This window comes from Capricornis sumatraensis, chromosome 17, assembly GCF_032405125.1.
Source record: "Capricornis sumatraensis isolate serow.1 chromosome 17, serow.2, whole genome shotgun sequence".
NCBI classification, from domain to species: domain Eukaryota; kingdom Metazoa; phylum Chordata; class Mammalia; order Artiodactyla; family Bovidae; genus Capricornis; species Capricornis sumatraensis.
Genome location: NC_091085.1, coordinates 18,934,852 through 18,951,479, shown reverse-complemented (window position 1 = coordinate 18,951,479; position 16,628 = coordinate 18,934,852).

Genomic DNA, 16,628 nt, shown 5'->3' with positions numbered 1-16,628 from the left:
CTTTATTTTCTTGGGCTCCAAAATCACTACGGACAGTGACTGCAGCCATGAAATTAAAAGATGCTTGCTCCACGGAAGAAAAGCTATGACGAAGCTACACATCATATTAAAAGGAGAGATATCACTTTGCCAACAGATGTCCATGTAGTCAAAGCTATGGTTTTTCCAGTAGTCATGTCTGGATGTGAGAGTTGGACCATAAAGGAGGCTGAGCACCAAAGAACTGATGCTTTTGAACTGCGGTATTGTAGAAGACTGTTGAGAGTCCTTTGGACAGCAAGGAGATCAAGCCAGTGAATCCTAAAGGAAATCAGTCCTAAATATTCATTGCTGTCCTTCAAGAATCATGCCCTTTCCTGCCTCCAGCCTTCATGCATCTCTTCCATCTTCCTGGATGCTCTTCTTCCAAAGGTAGGCCTTCCCAAACCCACTTTATCTAGCACACCCTGATCTTATCTCTCTCCTTACTGTCTTTTATTTTTCTTTCTTGTTTTTAAGTATCTGTTTTTGTTTTTGTTGTTGTTGTTAAGCTATTTGTTAATTATCTGGCCATTTCCCAGAAAGTAAGCTCTGGAGCTTATCTTCTTTGCTGATTCCATCACATCTAAAATGATATAGTGTGCATTTGATAAAATTTTTTCAAGTGAATGAATGTTGCTTTTTTTAAATCTTACAAAGCATGTATGGCTGAATAACTGGTATGAAGAATACATAACACTTTAAGTCTCCATTTTCATTTTCCCTACAATCCAGGTCAAGATGAGAATTTTTAAAACACAAATCCTTTCTTTAGGTCTTCCCTGGTGGTCCAGTGGTTGAGAGTCTACCTGCCAATGCAGGAGTCATGGATTTGATCCTTGGTCTGGGAAGATCCCACATGGCATGGGACAACTGGGTCTATCGGACCCACAACTACTAAAACTTGCACACCCGTGCTCCACACTCTCTTGTGCTCCACGAAAAGAGAACGCACTGCAGTGAGAACCCCACACCCCACAACCAGAGAGAGCCAGTGCAAAGCAGCAAAGACCCAGTGTGGTCAAAAATAAATAAATAAAAACTTTTAAAATCTGTTCTTTGTATTTTAAAACATACCCACACCTCAAAACCTCTGTATCATACATCTAAAGTTGACCTTTCTGATGATGTGTTCTATTTCTGATACAAAAGATTCCAGACAAAATTATTCTTTCGGTAAGAGACATGGATCATGGATCACGTTATTAATGATCATACCTGTACACATACTCATGAAATTCTCTCCACCATAGAAAACACTTTCTTGGCAGCAGGGACCTTTAACGTGAATGAGAATAAATGAAAAATTTGAAAAGATTTCCACACAGCTCTGGGTTTAAAGATTTCTTTCTCTCTTTACCTATATCCATGGTAGATTGTAAAGTCCCTTTCCAAATTTTAGGAAACAGACAAGAAGAGGGGAAAATCATAGAGATGGAGCATAATCCAGGAGTCTTCCTACATGTCTTGAGTTATACACTTTTGAATAATGTAAATCAGGGACAAGCTTTAAACAGAGAAGACAAAAAAAAAAAAAAAGAACTCTGCCAAGAAACAGAAAACCTATTATCTAAAGAAAGAACATAAAATAGTTATCCACAAAGTAACTCAGTTCAGTTCAGTTCAGTTGCTCAGTCATGTCCGACTCTCCACGACCCCATGAATCGCAGCACACCAGGCCTCCCTGTCCATCACCAACTCCTGGAGTTCACTCAGGCTCATGTCCATCGAGTCAGTGATGCCATCCAGCCATCTCATCCTCTGTCATCCCCTTCTCCTCTTGCCCCCAATCCCTCCCAGCATCAGAGTCTTTTCCAATGAGTCAACTCTTCGCATGAGGTGGCCAAAGTACTGGAGCTTCAGCTTCAGCATCATTCCTTCCAAAGAAATCCCAGTGTTGATCTCCTTCAGAATGGACTGGTTGGATCTCCTTGCAGTCCAAGGGACTCTCAAGGGTCTTATCCAACACCACAGGTCAAAAGCATAAATTCTTCGGCACTCAGCCTTCTTCACAGTCCAACTCTGGTTCTCTACAATTACTAAATAAGTGTTAGTATTTGAAAATGGCCAGATAAATGCAGGTCAAAGTAAAATGAGGAATAAAGGTTGGGTCAGAGGCATACAGCTAAGACAATGACCCATGAAAATCCCTCTGGGCACTAATTCATAAATAACTGCACCCTCAAGATGGGGGCTTGGAGGTGAACCACGGATCAACACTGGGCATCATTGCTGGTCCCTTGTTTAGATTACCTGAAACCAAACTGCTCATAACAGGGTTGCAGTTAATTTACCCATTTGTTGTCTCAGTGAAGTACTCAGCAAGCACAATTCCTCTCGATGTTAAGGACCTGAGCCGGGAGATTTGTTCTGACAATTGCGTCCCCAGATGCAGAAACGTTAAGTGCATTATGGCTCCTTAACCCTCATTTCTGTTAGGAAGTTTCTCCCTTCGTTTGACACACACAATATATTGTGGACTAACTAGTATTTAGACTAATTTTTCCATGAAAGGAAACAGGCTGAGAGTATATATTGATTTTTTTTTCTGAAGAATTGTCACCCCACTGATGGCCAGGGTTGACTCAGCTGATCTGGCTGGCTAGGCGGGTGTCCCCTTCCTCCCTCACCGCTCCATGTGCATCCCTCCCGAAGCCGCACGCTCGGCCGAAGAAAAGGACCATCCCCAATAGAGGAGGACCTGTCTTGGGTCTAGGGTACACGAGTAGCTGCCCTCCCCTGCTAGAACCTCCAAACAAGCTCTCAAGGTCCATATTAGTCTGTATGTCTGTATATTCAGGCGGAGTTTCTTCAAGTTTAAGTGGAATACATTTTTCTAAAGTCCAAAAGGTCACTCCATCAAATTTCAGTGTTTTGACTCTCAGAAAAAATGCTTAGCCAAAATATACCTTTCTCTTTTACTAAGTAACTGAGGACTTCCCTGGAGGTCCAGTGATTAAGAATCCACTTACCAATGCAGGGGACATGGGTTCCATCCCTGGTCTAGGAAGATTCCACATGCCAGGGAGCAACAGAGCTCGTGTGCCACAACTACTGAGCCCATGCTCCAGGGCCCACAAGATGCACCTACTGAAGTTCACACGCCCCAGAGCTCAGGCTCCACAGCAAGGGAAGCCCAGGCGCTGCAACTACAGAGCAGCCTCTTGCTCTCTGAAACCAGAGAAAGCCCTGGTGCGGCAATGAAGACCCAACACAGCCAGAAATAAATGAATACGTAAATGAAACTGAGCTAACAGTGCTTTATATCATGGGAAAGGGATAGAATTACTTAAATAAAATTGATTCCATAGTAAAAAGTCTGAAAAAAAAAGACTGCATAATGTCAATGGTAATTTTGGCATGAAAACCCTATTACCTAAAACTGAATATGTCCATGTTTAGTTTTTGAACATACAGGTACTTGTCATTTTAGAAAAACAAGAATCAGAAACAAGAGATCTTACAATACGTATAGCCTGATACCATTTAAATAAGCCTCGGCCACGTAAACACATAGGTACTTACATATAACAACATTTCTCATTACTGGATTCCTTATAGCTGGACATTAAGGATATTTCTTTTTATTTTTTCCTATTATAAGCAAGCTACAAGGCTGTATATTGTCACCCTGCTTATTTAACTTATATGCAGAGTACACCATGAGAAACACTGGACTGGAAGAAACACAAGCTGGAATCAAGATTGCCGGGAGAAATATCAATAACCTCAGATATGCAGATGACACCACCCTTATGGCAGAAAGTGAAGAGGAGCTAAAAAGCCTCTTGATGAAAGTGAAAGAGGAAAGTGAAAAAGTTGGCTTAAAACTCAACATTCAGAAAACGAAGATCATGGCATCTGGTCCCATCCCTTCATGGGAAATAGACGGGGAAACAGTGGAAACAGTGTCAGACTTTATTTTTTGGGGCTCCAAAATCACTGCAGATGGTGACTGCAGCCATGAAATTAAAAGACACTTACTCCTTGGAAGAAAAGTTATGACCAACCTAGATAGTATATTCAAAAGCAGGGACATTACTTTGCCGACTAAGGTCCATCTAATCGAGGCTATGGTTTTTCCTGTGGTCATGTATGGATGTGAGAGTTGGACTGTGAAGAAGGCTGAGTGCCAAAGAATTGATGCTTTTGAACTGTGGTGCTGGAGAAGACTCTTGAGAGACCCTTGGACTGCAAGGAGATCCAACCAGTCCATTCTGAAGGAGATCAACCCTGGGATTTCTTTGGAGGGAATGATGCTGAAGCTGAAGCTCCGGTACTTTGGCCACCTCATGCGAAGAGTTGACTCATTGGAAAAGACTCTGATGCTGGGAGGGATTGGGGGCAGTAGGAGAAAGGGATGACAGAGGATGAGATGGCTGGATGGCATCACAGACTCAATGGACGTGAGTCTGAGTGAACTCCGGGAGATGGTGATGAACAGGGAGGCCTGGCGTGCTGCGATTCATGGGGTTGCAAAGAGTCGGACACGACTGAGCGACTGAACTGAAATGAACTGAACTGAAAGAACAGAGACTTGATTTCCTAAAGAAAAGCTTTAACACACTGTGAAGATTAGACATTACATCTTCAACAAACAATCAGTATCTCAGTGTAACAGGATTATGTTTGATTTAAAAAAATAATCCACATTATGTACCTTTTCAAAAAATAAATATATATATAATTTGCTTAATAAAACAATTAGTAAAAGTGGACAATAAAGCAAAAAAAAAAAAAAAAGAAAGAAACAAGGTGTCTTAGAATCTCCCAAATGTTACTATATTCTGTCCACAGCTGACATCTATGGTTTTCTTACCCCTCTAACAAGAGAAATCTGCATTTAATAAGGTATTCAGAATTCCCTGTTAACAGAGATAATCAAGGATCAGGGCCCCGCCCTTACTTGTCCGCCACCCCACAGTTAAAGTGCATAAAATACCCTGCAGACACAGAGCAAGAGAGAGAAACAAAGGAGAAACACTATGTGGTATAAGTTAATAATTATTTGTATTCTCAATCAAAGGCTCAGCATTTTACACTCATGGTTCACTACTCTAGCCCACCCAAGCTCTGAAGCTATTTTTCTTTTTTCAAATTAGGAATTTGCTGATCAAATCAAAAGCTGGTTCTGTATCTAAAATGATATGTTTTCTCTATGTGCAAGTGATTAGTCCCACTAAGAAACTAATTGCTGCCATTGCAAATTGTACAAGTCACAAAATCGCTTTCCTTAAGAAGGAGTTCCAGCTATACTTCTGATATTTTTTTCACCATCTTAGTTATTTCATTTTAGTTTTTGGCTGTTCCACATGGGGCAGTGAAACTGCAGAGTTCTAACCATTGGATCACCAGGGAATTCCCTTTACCATCTTAAGGTTATGTTTTCCTTCAGCTCTGTTGTTCAATCTGTAAAAATGGCAGAGTAATTGAATAAAGTAATAAGGCCAACAGGGTAACATTTAAATGCATATTTACTTTGATAAGTGTATCTCTCATCACTCTTGTATGCATGTAGATAATTAATATGCATGTTGAATTACTGAAGATAACATCTCAATATTGTCTTCAGTTTTATTAACACATGCTGCCTATTCACAGGTTTAAGTTCCAATAGATCAACTTTCTGCTCATTTTAAAAAGAGATTTCAAGTAGTCTAGACTCTTTTTGTCATGTCCATTCTGACAAGTAGGTAGACTGAACAGTAATTTGCATATTATGATGTCGGGGTTACTTTGGTAAAGAATTTGCCTGCAATACAGGAGACTCAGGTTCGATCCCTGGGCTGGGAAGATATCACGGAGGAAAAAATGGCAGCCCACTCCAATATTCTTGTTTGGAGAAACCCATGGACAGAGGAGCCTGGTGGCTACAGTCCATGGGGTCGCAAAGAGTCAGACATGACATAGTGACTAAACCACTACAAAAACGTGATTCATGATACTTGCACAACAGAGCAATAAGTCAGTTACACGTTAATGTGAACAAATGTGTCAGAGCCTTTTCTGAGCCTTTTTGAGAATGGTGGGAGCAAAGGACCCTCCAAAAGACAAAGAGAATGAAGCAATTTGGATAAAGAAAGAGAATAGATAGAGGATCCAGGCAATTCTTTTCAAGAGGTGTGCAGGCTGAGTAATGTGTGTGTCTGTATGGATCCACGTTTCTTCAATAAGATTTTTGAGAAATAAAAAGAAAATTAAAAGATTTTGAAAATGGTTGTTTGCATGTCAATCTTGGATAAACATTTAAACATTACACACTAATAAAGATATTAACCTGTAACTTTAGCAAGAAACAACTTAATTTTATAGTTGTTATTTCTTTAAAAAAAACAGAGAAAATGTTGTTAGTTGAAGCACAGACTAAAACTTTACACGCTTCCAAGCCATTTTCAGGTTAACCTAGACCAACAGCTACAAGAAATTTATAGGCTTACTTGGTACCATTGATCCATGCCTATCTGTAAGATTGGAGAAATGAAATGGGCAGTTGACTAGAGTGTCTTAAAATCCAACACAAATCAGCATCATACTGGGACAACAGATATCATAGAAATGTCCTTTTATGAAGACTGAAAAAACTTAAATTTGACAAAGGAAAATAGTTTCTGAGCTACTATAAGAAGTAGCATAGAAGTAGCATAAATCAGCAGCCTTGATTACTGCAAAAACTGATGATTCTTGCTGAAGTCTGGAGTTTGTTTAGAATTCTTCAAGTTCCCAGCAATTCCTATTCTCTAACCTTAGGATACAAGATTCTTCTAATCCTATGCTACTGTTTTCCTGTGAACCACATATTAGCCACTAATCAACTTGATAAGAAGGTTAGTTCATTTCCAAGGCAAACCATTCAATATCACTGTAATCCAAGTCTATGCCCCGACCAGTAAAGCTGAAGAAGCTGAAGCTGAATGGTTCCATGAAGGTACAAGACATTCTAGAACTAACACCCAAAAAAGATGTCCTTTTCATTATAGGGGACTGAAATGAAAAAGTAGGAAGTCAAGAGATACCTGGAGTAACAGGCAAATTTAGCCTTGGAGTACAAACAAAGCAGGGCAAAGGCTAATAGACTTTTGTAAAGAGAACGCACTGATCACCCTCTTCCAATAACACAAGAGAAGACTCTACAGATGGACATCACCAGATGGTCAATATCGAAATCAGATTGATTATATTCTTTGCAGCCAATCATGGAGAAGCTCTATAGAGTCAGCAAAAACAAGACAGGGAGCTGACTGTGGCTCAGATCATGAACTCCTATTGCCAAATTCAGACTTAAACTGCAGAAAGTAGGGAAACCATTAGACCATTCAGGTATGACCTAAATCAAATCCCTTACGATTATACAGTAGAACTGACAAATAGATTCAAGGGATTAGATCTGATAGACAGAGTGCCTGAAGAACTATGGATGGAGGTTTGTGACATTGTACAGGAGACAGTGATCAAGACCACCCCCAAGAAAAAGAAATTCAAAATGGTTGTCTGAGGAGGCCTTACAAATAACTGAGAAAGGAAGAGATACAAAAGGTAAAAGACAAAAGGAAAGATATACCCATTTGAACGCAGATTTCCAAAGAATAGCAAGAAGAGATAATAAAGCCTTCCACAGTGATCAATCCAAAGAAATAGAGGAAAACAATAGAATGGGAAAGACTAGAGATCGCTTCAATACAGTTAGAGATACCAAGGAAGATTTCATGCAAAGATGGGCACAATAAAGGACAGAAATGGTATGGACCTACTGGAAGCAGAAGATATTGAGAAAAGGTGGCAAGAGTACACAGAAGAACTATATAAAAAAGATCTTCATGACCCAGATAACCATAATGGCATGATCACTCACCTAGAGCTAGACATCCTAGAGTGTAAAGTCAATGGGCCTTAGGAAGCATCACTACAAACAAAGCTAGTGGAGGTGATGGAATTCCAGTTGAGCTATTTCAAATCCTAAAAGATAATGCTGTGAAAGTACTGCACTCAATATGCCAGCAAATTTGGAAAACTCAGCAGTGGCCACAGGACTGGAAAAGGTCACTTTTCATTCCAATCCCTAAGAAAGGCAATGTCAAAGAATGCTGAAACTACCACACAGTTGTATTCATCTTGCACACTAGCAAAGTAATGCTCAAAATTCTCCAAGCTGGACATCAACAGTATGTGCACTGTGAACTTCCAGATGTTCAAGCTGGATTTAGAAAAGGCAGAGGAACCAGAGATCAAATGGCCAACATCCTTTGGATCATCAAGAAAGCAAGAGAGTTCCAGAAAAGCATCTACTTCTGTTTTATTGACTATGCCCAAGCCTTTGACTGTGTGGATCACAACAAACTGTGGAAAATTCTGCAAGAGATGGGAATACCAGACCACCTAACCTACCTCTTGAGAAATCTGTGTGCAGGTCAAGAAACAACAATTAGAACCAGACATGGAACAATAGACTGGTTCCAAATAGGGAAAGGAGTACGTCAAGGCTGTATATTGTCACCCTGCTTATTGAACTTCTATGCAGAGTACATCATGAGAAACGCTGGACTGGATAAAGCACAAGCTGGAATCAAGATTGTTGGGAGAAATATCAATAACCTCAGATGTGCAGATGACACCACCCTTATGGCAGAAAGTGAGGAGGAACTAAAAAGCCTCTTGATGAAAGTAAAAGAGGAGAGTGAAAAAGTTGGCTCAAAACTCAGCATTCAGGAAACTGAGATCATGGCATCTGGTCCCATCACTTCATGGCAAATAGATGGGGAGAGAGTGGAAACAGTGACAGACTTTATAGTTTTGGGCTCCAAAATCACTACAGATGGTGACTGCAGCCATGAAATTAAAAGATGCTTGCTCCTTGGAAGAAAAGTTATGACCAACCTAGACAGCATATTAAAAAGCAGAGACATTACTTTGCCAACAAAGGTCCATCTAACCAAAGCTTTGGTTTTTCCTATAGTCATGTATGGATGTGAGAGTTGGATATAAAGAAAGCTGAGTGCCGAAGAATTGATGCTTTTGAACTGTGGTGTTGGCGAAGACTCTTGAGAGTCCCTTGGACAGTGAAGAGATCCACCCAGTCCATCCTAAAGGAAACCAGTCCTGAATATTCTTTGGGAGGACTGATGCTGAAGCTGAAACTCCAATATTTTGGCCACCTGATGTGAAGAACTGACTTATTTGAAAAGACCCTGATGCTGGGAAAGATCGAAGGTGAGAGGAGAAGGGGACGACAGAGAATGAGATGGCTGGATGGCATCACTGACTCAATGGACATGAGTTTGAGTAAACTCCGGGAGTTGGTGATGGACAGGGAGGCCTGGCGTGCTGCAGGCCACGGGGTCGCAAAGAGTGAGACATGACTGAGTGACTGACATGCACACACATTAGGACACTGTAGAGCAAGAAAATCTATTGCTTCATGAAAATAAACAGATTCCAAAAAGCTATGATTTTCCTATCATGGGAGATAGGAAATCAGCCAGAAAGAGCATATTTAAGGATAAAGAACGTGAAGGGGTGGTTTCTGGTCATATACAGGAAGGGACGGTGCCTGCACAGTGTGAAGAAAGAGTATTCACATTTACTGCTTGGCAATAAAGATGTATGTAAGTACCTCTTCTCTATCCATCACTCTAAAGCTCCATCAATAATTCCCTCTATCTTATGTGGCCTTAGGAATATCAATATATCCCTAACCAAATTATTTTTGTAGACAAAGCCCTACGAGGTTTTCTTTTCTTATCTACCATTGCCATGGGTTTGCAACTAATGGGGTAGTCAAAGGCTGAAGTTACTGCACCATCTTGAGCATGAGTTCAATCATCGAGTGTTAGTTTTTCAATTAAACACAATAGCAACTAGTTTACAGAAGCTCTCTAAGCGTACATCAACTAGGGAGCCAAGGTAGGAAATATAATGGATCCTGACTCTGAGAACTGAGATGCTATTTTAACTCTTTCTTAGTAAAGTCTCTTTTTTTCCCTGAAACTAACCAAGTATGCATTTTTCCCCCTGATAAAATACTGGAAAGGATGAAAATAAGGAATCCGATAATGTACTCCCTCTGGTTCCTGTCTTTTAGATACCTAGGGAACATCTTGGTCCCACTCTAAGCAAAGAGAGGTGAGCTGGTTGCAGTCGAAATAATATAGGCCTTATTTTAGAGGGTTATTTTGTGGAGTCCCCAGCTGAGCATGTGATAGTCAAGACTGGCTTCTATGTGTAACCCTGTGATTTTTTCCACATTCAGAGATGTGGAAAAGGTAAAACTTAGATAGCAAAAAATACATCCCTTTCAAGTAAATTAAATACCATTTTCCAATCTCTAAATATTCAATAGAGCTAATACTAGCTGAATGACTTCAGCTGATGGTTCAGCTGATAGATTGCTTAGTTATAGCACTCTAAATAAGAGGTACAGTGAATCTTACATGAAAAAGTAGTCAACCTGGGAAAGTTATATCTATAACCATATCTAAGTCTGTTCAGTTCAGTTCAGTCCTGTCTGACTCTTTGAGACCCCATGGACTGCAGAACGCCAGGCTTCCCTGTCCATCACTAACTCCCAGAGTTTCCTCAAACTCATGTCCATTGAGTCAGTGATGCCATCCAACCATCTCATCCTCTGTCGTCCCCTTCTCCTCTCACCTTCGATCTTTCCCAGCATCAGGGTCTTTTCAAATGAGTCAGCTCTTCGCATCAGGTGGCCAAAGTATTGGAGCTTCATCTTCAGCATCAGTCCTCCCAAAGAATATTCAGGACTGATTTCCTTTAGGATAGACTGGTTGGATCTCCTCGCCGTCCAAGGGACTCTCAAGAGTCTTCTCCAACACCACAGTTCAAAAGCATCAATTCTTTGGTGCTCAGCTTTCTTTATATCCAACTCTCACATCCACACATGACTATAGGAAAAACCAAAGCTTTGACTAGATGGACTTTCGTTGGCAAAGTAATGTCTCTGCTTTTTAATATGCTGTCTAGGTTGGTCATAACTTTTCTTCCAAGGAGCAAGCATCTTTTAATTTCATGGCTGCAGTCACCATCTGCAGTGATTTTGGAGCCCCCCAAAATAAAGTCAGTCAGTATTTCCATTGTTTCCCCATCTATTTGCCATGAAGTGATGGGACCAGATACCATGATCTAAATCTGTATACACATGTAATTCTGGTAAGAAGAAAAACACAATTCATCACAAACAATTTGGGAAATTAAAATCTCTCACAATGTAACCTTTTAAATGAAACATTTTTTCCCTATTTTCTGTGCATCTATATACTTCTTTTAAACAGGAAGGATCTCTGTTTTATATCATGCTTGCTTTTTTTTAAGGAATATATTTTCCCAAGTCATTAAGTAGTCTCTGAAAACATGATTGTAGTATGTATTTAACAATATGGCTGTACTACAGTTTTAAAACTATTTTTCTGTTACTGGACACTCCAATTTTAGCCTTAAAGAAAAACTGCTTTTCATCTTCATGGGCATAATGTTGTTTTCCTTTTTTTTTTTTTTTTTTTTAAGGAGAAATTCCTAGGAGTAGGATTCATAGGTGAAAATGATCCTTTAAGGCTTTTGATGTGTCTTCATGAATTTTTTTCCCAGTTACATTCCTGCTAGCCAATGGCACTTATGCTAATGAGCTGACTATATCTTTGTGTATATATATATTTTTGTTTGAAAAATACACGGATTCTTTTGTGTTCAAGTATAAAAATAGCATTATGGTACATACATTGTTCAATTTTCACTCAACTTTTTAAGGCTTTTCTATACTGCCATAGAGTCATTACTTTTACTGCCGCCTATTACTTCTCTGATAATATAAACAACACTGAGAGGAACATCTTCAAATATCACCTTTTGGATCTGTAGAAAAATTTCTTTGGATTAAAACCCAGCAATGGGATTGGTAGGTCAGAATGTATTTGCATAATCATGTTTACTAGAAATTATCAGTTTGCATTCCACAATGGCCATCCAATGATTATACTTCTATCAGTATTGTGTTATGGTTTCTAACCCACACTGTTAATGACTTTAGATATTATCCAACTTTTCAATTTTATGATGATGATACCTATAAATTGGTGCCTCCCTGTTTTAATTAATATTTGTGTGGTATTTGGCATTTCTCAAATCTTAGTTAACATTTAGCTTTGCCAGTCTATAAATGGCTTATTTGCATGTTTCTATATTTTTGATATATTTATTTTCATGGTAGTCTGCAAGGGTACCTTGTGTAATCTAGTTTTTCTTTGCCTTTTTTAGTCAATGAAAAAAACTTTTTTTTTCAGTCTCTCATTTACCTGTTAATTTGGGGTCAAGTTCTAAAACGATTCAGAAAAGAACAAGTATTAGTGAGATTTTTATGTACAACATTCACATCATTTGCTATCATAACTATCAGTCATTCAGCCCATCATTGAATAGATATCAAGCACTTACTCTGCCAGGGTCCAGCCCCCTCAGGATCCAGGGGAACCCTGAGGAGAAATGGCGTTGGTGAAGAGAATGATTTAGAGAGAAGAGATAAAGAAAGAATGTTGCAGATAAGAAAACAGAGGAGAGAAAGAAAGAAAGAAAAGAAAGAAAAACACGGGGAGACCACGCTTCTTCAGTGAGCGAGGCCCGTAACTTTATTTTCAAAAGGAACTTTTATACCTTGACTTGTACATAGAGGGAAATGAAAGATACAAGGTCATGCAGAATCAGCCCAAACACTCCAGCAGTTTTGCCCTTATCGAAACCAGGATTTTTTCTGCATACTTTTTTCATAAACAGTGTTGTGTACATTATCTTCTGGCCTTGGAGGCCTGTGAACATTTTATGGCCCTCTTTTGATAAAGGCTGCTCAACCAGAAAACTTATTTTCCCTTGAAGTGTTTTTTCTTTATATTTCTAATCTATGTCATCTTCAGACAGTTTCAAACAGAGTTACATTTCTCACAGAGCAATGGTGCAGTGAGTTACAAGAAAGAACCAATTAGCTCAAAGGTCTGATGTGGTTAATTTCAAGGCTACACTTATTTTTCTTACATTCCAACTATGTTAACTAATGCACTAACAGGTGCACAGTGGATAAGAGATATGGGAACTTAGCAGCAAGCACTGGCTCAACAATGAAATCCTACACCAGCACTATTCTAATAACTTTTAACTCTTTGAAAGGCTCCATGTTTTAGGCTTCCTGTGCCTCTCACAGTTGGGAGGCTGTGAATAATCATATGAGTAGCTGCAAGAGTCTGGATAAACCTGTCAAGCAAGCTAGAAAGCCATCAGAGGGGTTTGATTTGGAATATTCCTTTCATGTCCATGAGACTTATTAGCTAGAGCCCTAAGGTGATTTTTTTCCAGAAAAAGATGGTTGGGGATAGCCCCCTGTTATTGTCAGAAGAGTTGGTGAAAGACATAAAATAGTAAGACAGACAGATTCTGGTTTGGGGGTAGATGCTCGGGCAGGTCCAGGGGGGTCCCTCAAATTCTGATCCACCTTTGCCCGGCAGATGTTCTGCGCATGACCTTTGTCATGGGTGGGATCTCTCGTGGTGGCTCCTGGCATTACTCTATACAGGAAGTGACGATAAGCTTGTTGAGGGCATAGGAGGAACTGAATATAGACTCTGACTTCAGGGATCTCACAGTCTCATCTGGGAGATAAAACAAGAATAAAAGATTATACAAACAGAAAGTAGTAAATTTCATTAGTGAAATATCAATGAAGTGGGATGGGTCTGTAGGGATTGGGTTTGAAGGTAAAGCAGATTTCCAGGCGAAGAAATTGAGTAAACTGTTGAAATGTGAAACTGCCTTTCAGAAGAGATCAGGGTAATGAAGTGTGTGGAGGCATTTGGGTGAGAGTAGGTACTCTTGCCTGGAAAATCCCATGGACGGAGGAGCCTGGTGGGCTGCAGTCCATGGGGTCGCTAAGAGTCGGACACGACTGAGCTACTTCACTTTCACTTTTCACTGTCATGCATTAGAGAAGGAAATGGCAACCCACTCTAGTGTTCTTGCCTGGAGAATCCCAGGGATGGTGGAGCCTGGTGGGCTGCTGTCTATGGGGTTGCACAGAGTCGGACACGACTGAAGCGACTTAGCAGCAGCAGCAGCAGGAACTAAGAAGGGCTTCTCAGGTGGCACTAGTGGTAAAGAACCCACCTGCCAATGCAGGAGACACAAGAGATGTGGGTTCGATCCCTGGGTTGGAAAGATCTCCTGGAGGAGAGCACAGCAACCCTCTTTAGTATTCTTGCCTGGAGAATCCCAGGGACAGAGGTGCCTGGCGATCCACAGGATCGCAAAGAGTAGGGCATGACTGAAGCGACTTAGCATGCACACACACAGGGACTATGAAAATGATGGAATTAGCAAGAGAGAGGCAGAAACAGAGTTGATAGATCCTTAGCTAATCAAGATCTTTCAGCAAATAGGAGAACAGCCAAGGAAAAGAAGAAAGGAAACATGTTTCAGAAGGTATATGTGCAGAATACTTTTGACTTGAGGAAAAGACCCATATGCTCAGCTGTAGATACTGGGTATTCTTTCAAAACTTTACTTTTTGAGGAAATAAGTTAGAAATTATGGTAAAATGGTAGGATTGACAAAATTTTGGGTCTTTCTGAGCATTTAATCAATAATAATTAACCACTGGTTTCTCTGAATGTGCCTTTGAGTTAACAAATAAATGATACACAAGCCCACATTTTTGATATAACAGCCTTGCGGAGATGGGTCACTGGGGTCTGGCCTTGTTTGATGGACAGATGACAGTGGAAAAGAATACCAAGAAAAGCCAAAATCTGGTTTAAAGTTTGAGTCTGCTGAGGCTGCTAATCCTGCCTTCATGGATCGTATGATGAGATCCAAGCCAATCTATTTGGGAAAGAGACAACTGCCAACACTCACATTCCGCAAGGACTGTTATCGGTATTGTATCATTAGCTAGTATTTATCAAGTACTTATCACATGCAAGGAAATATGCTAAGCCTTTTACATGCCATCCACTAAGTTACTCTGGGGGAAGAACATGCTATTATTATCCACAATTTTCAGAGGGGTAAAATGGGAATTGGAATTAATAACTGGTAGAACCAGCACAAAAGTCCTCACTGAAACCTGTGCTTTTGGGAAAAATACCCGAGTGTGCAAACTTAGAGGTCATTGGTGTTCTATGTGGCAGCATCATCAGTAGCAAGTCGAGAAGTGACTGGATAGTGAGGAGATGAAAGCAGTAAGGGGAACTAACATTTGCAAAATTTGATGGTGAAAAGAAGAGCGATATTTGGGGAAAGAAATGTAAAGAGTTTTTGTTTTATTTAAATTATATGGCCAGGGGTTTCCCTGGTGGCCCAGTGGCTGAGATTCCAAGCTCCCGATGCAGGGGGCCTGGGTTTGATCCTTGGTCAGGGAGCTAAATACCAGATGCCCCAACTAATAAAATAAGTGTTACGGCCAAAGCATCTTGCATATATTAGTAGGGTAAGGAGAGATAGATGGGAGACGAAAAATTAAAGATGCAGGAAAAGGAGTACATTGAGAGACCAAGGTTTCGGAGGCAGTGAGAGGATGGGAAACCATGAGTTAAATAAAGGGCCAACTTGAGGGAGGAGGTGAAGTTATGAGAGAATCCAAGGAGAAGCTGGGTAAAAACACAGGAAACATGCCTCAGCGGCAGTAGAAAGCTTAAGGGAATACGCGGTGGTGGACTATTTTCTTAGTAAACTGTAAGGTGAGGTTACACGCTCAAAGTCATGATGGCAGAAGTGGAAAGTGTTTGCAGCAGATTCTCTAGGGAGTGAGATGGGGAGCCAGGCAAAGGTGAGTAAAAAAGGTACTGAGCAGGAGAGAAGACAAGGTTAAGGATGGAGTGGATGGAGCAGTGCTCACTCATGGCACTCGCGTCCGACTCTTTGCCACCCTATGGACTGTAGCCTGCCAGGCTCCTCTGTCCATGGGATTCTCCAGGCAAGAATACTGGAGAGGGCTGCCGTGCCCTTCACCAGGGAATCTTCCCAACCCCGGGATGGAAGATCTCCTTCCTCTCCTACATTGGCAGGCAAATTCATTACCACTAGAGCCACGTGCTGCTGCTAAGTCACGTCAGTCGTGTCCGACTCTGTGCGACCCCATGGATGGCAGCCCACCAGGCTCCCCCATCCCTGGGATTCTCCAGGCAAGAACACTGGAGTGGGTTGCCATTTCCTTCTCCAATGCATGAAAGTGAAAAGTGAAGGCAATGGCACCCCACTCCAGTGCTCCTCACACATACACACACCCCACTCCATGACCTCCATGGGGTCGTGAAGAGTTAGACATAGCTGAGAGCCACCTGGGAAGGCCCTAAATTACAATTTAAAGAGACAGTACCCTCTTCTCTTATTGCCAGTCCAATCAGCAGCCTACTGGCAAAAGTGAAGAAAACAGGACAGGTTAAATTTGATAAGGGAAGGCAAGGGGGTAAAGAGATCACCGTGGCTAGCATGGTTACCATAGAAATGACTGATCATGTGGTCCAGACTAGACAGTACAGTCCAGCAGAAACCAATGGTCTACGAATATAGGAATATGTCAGATAAGCACAATACTGACACCTTCTGTGGCCTTACCCTTGACAAGC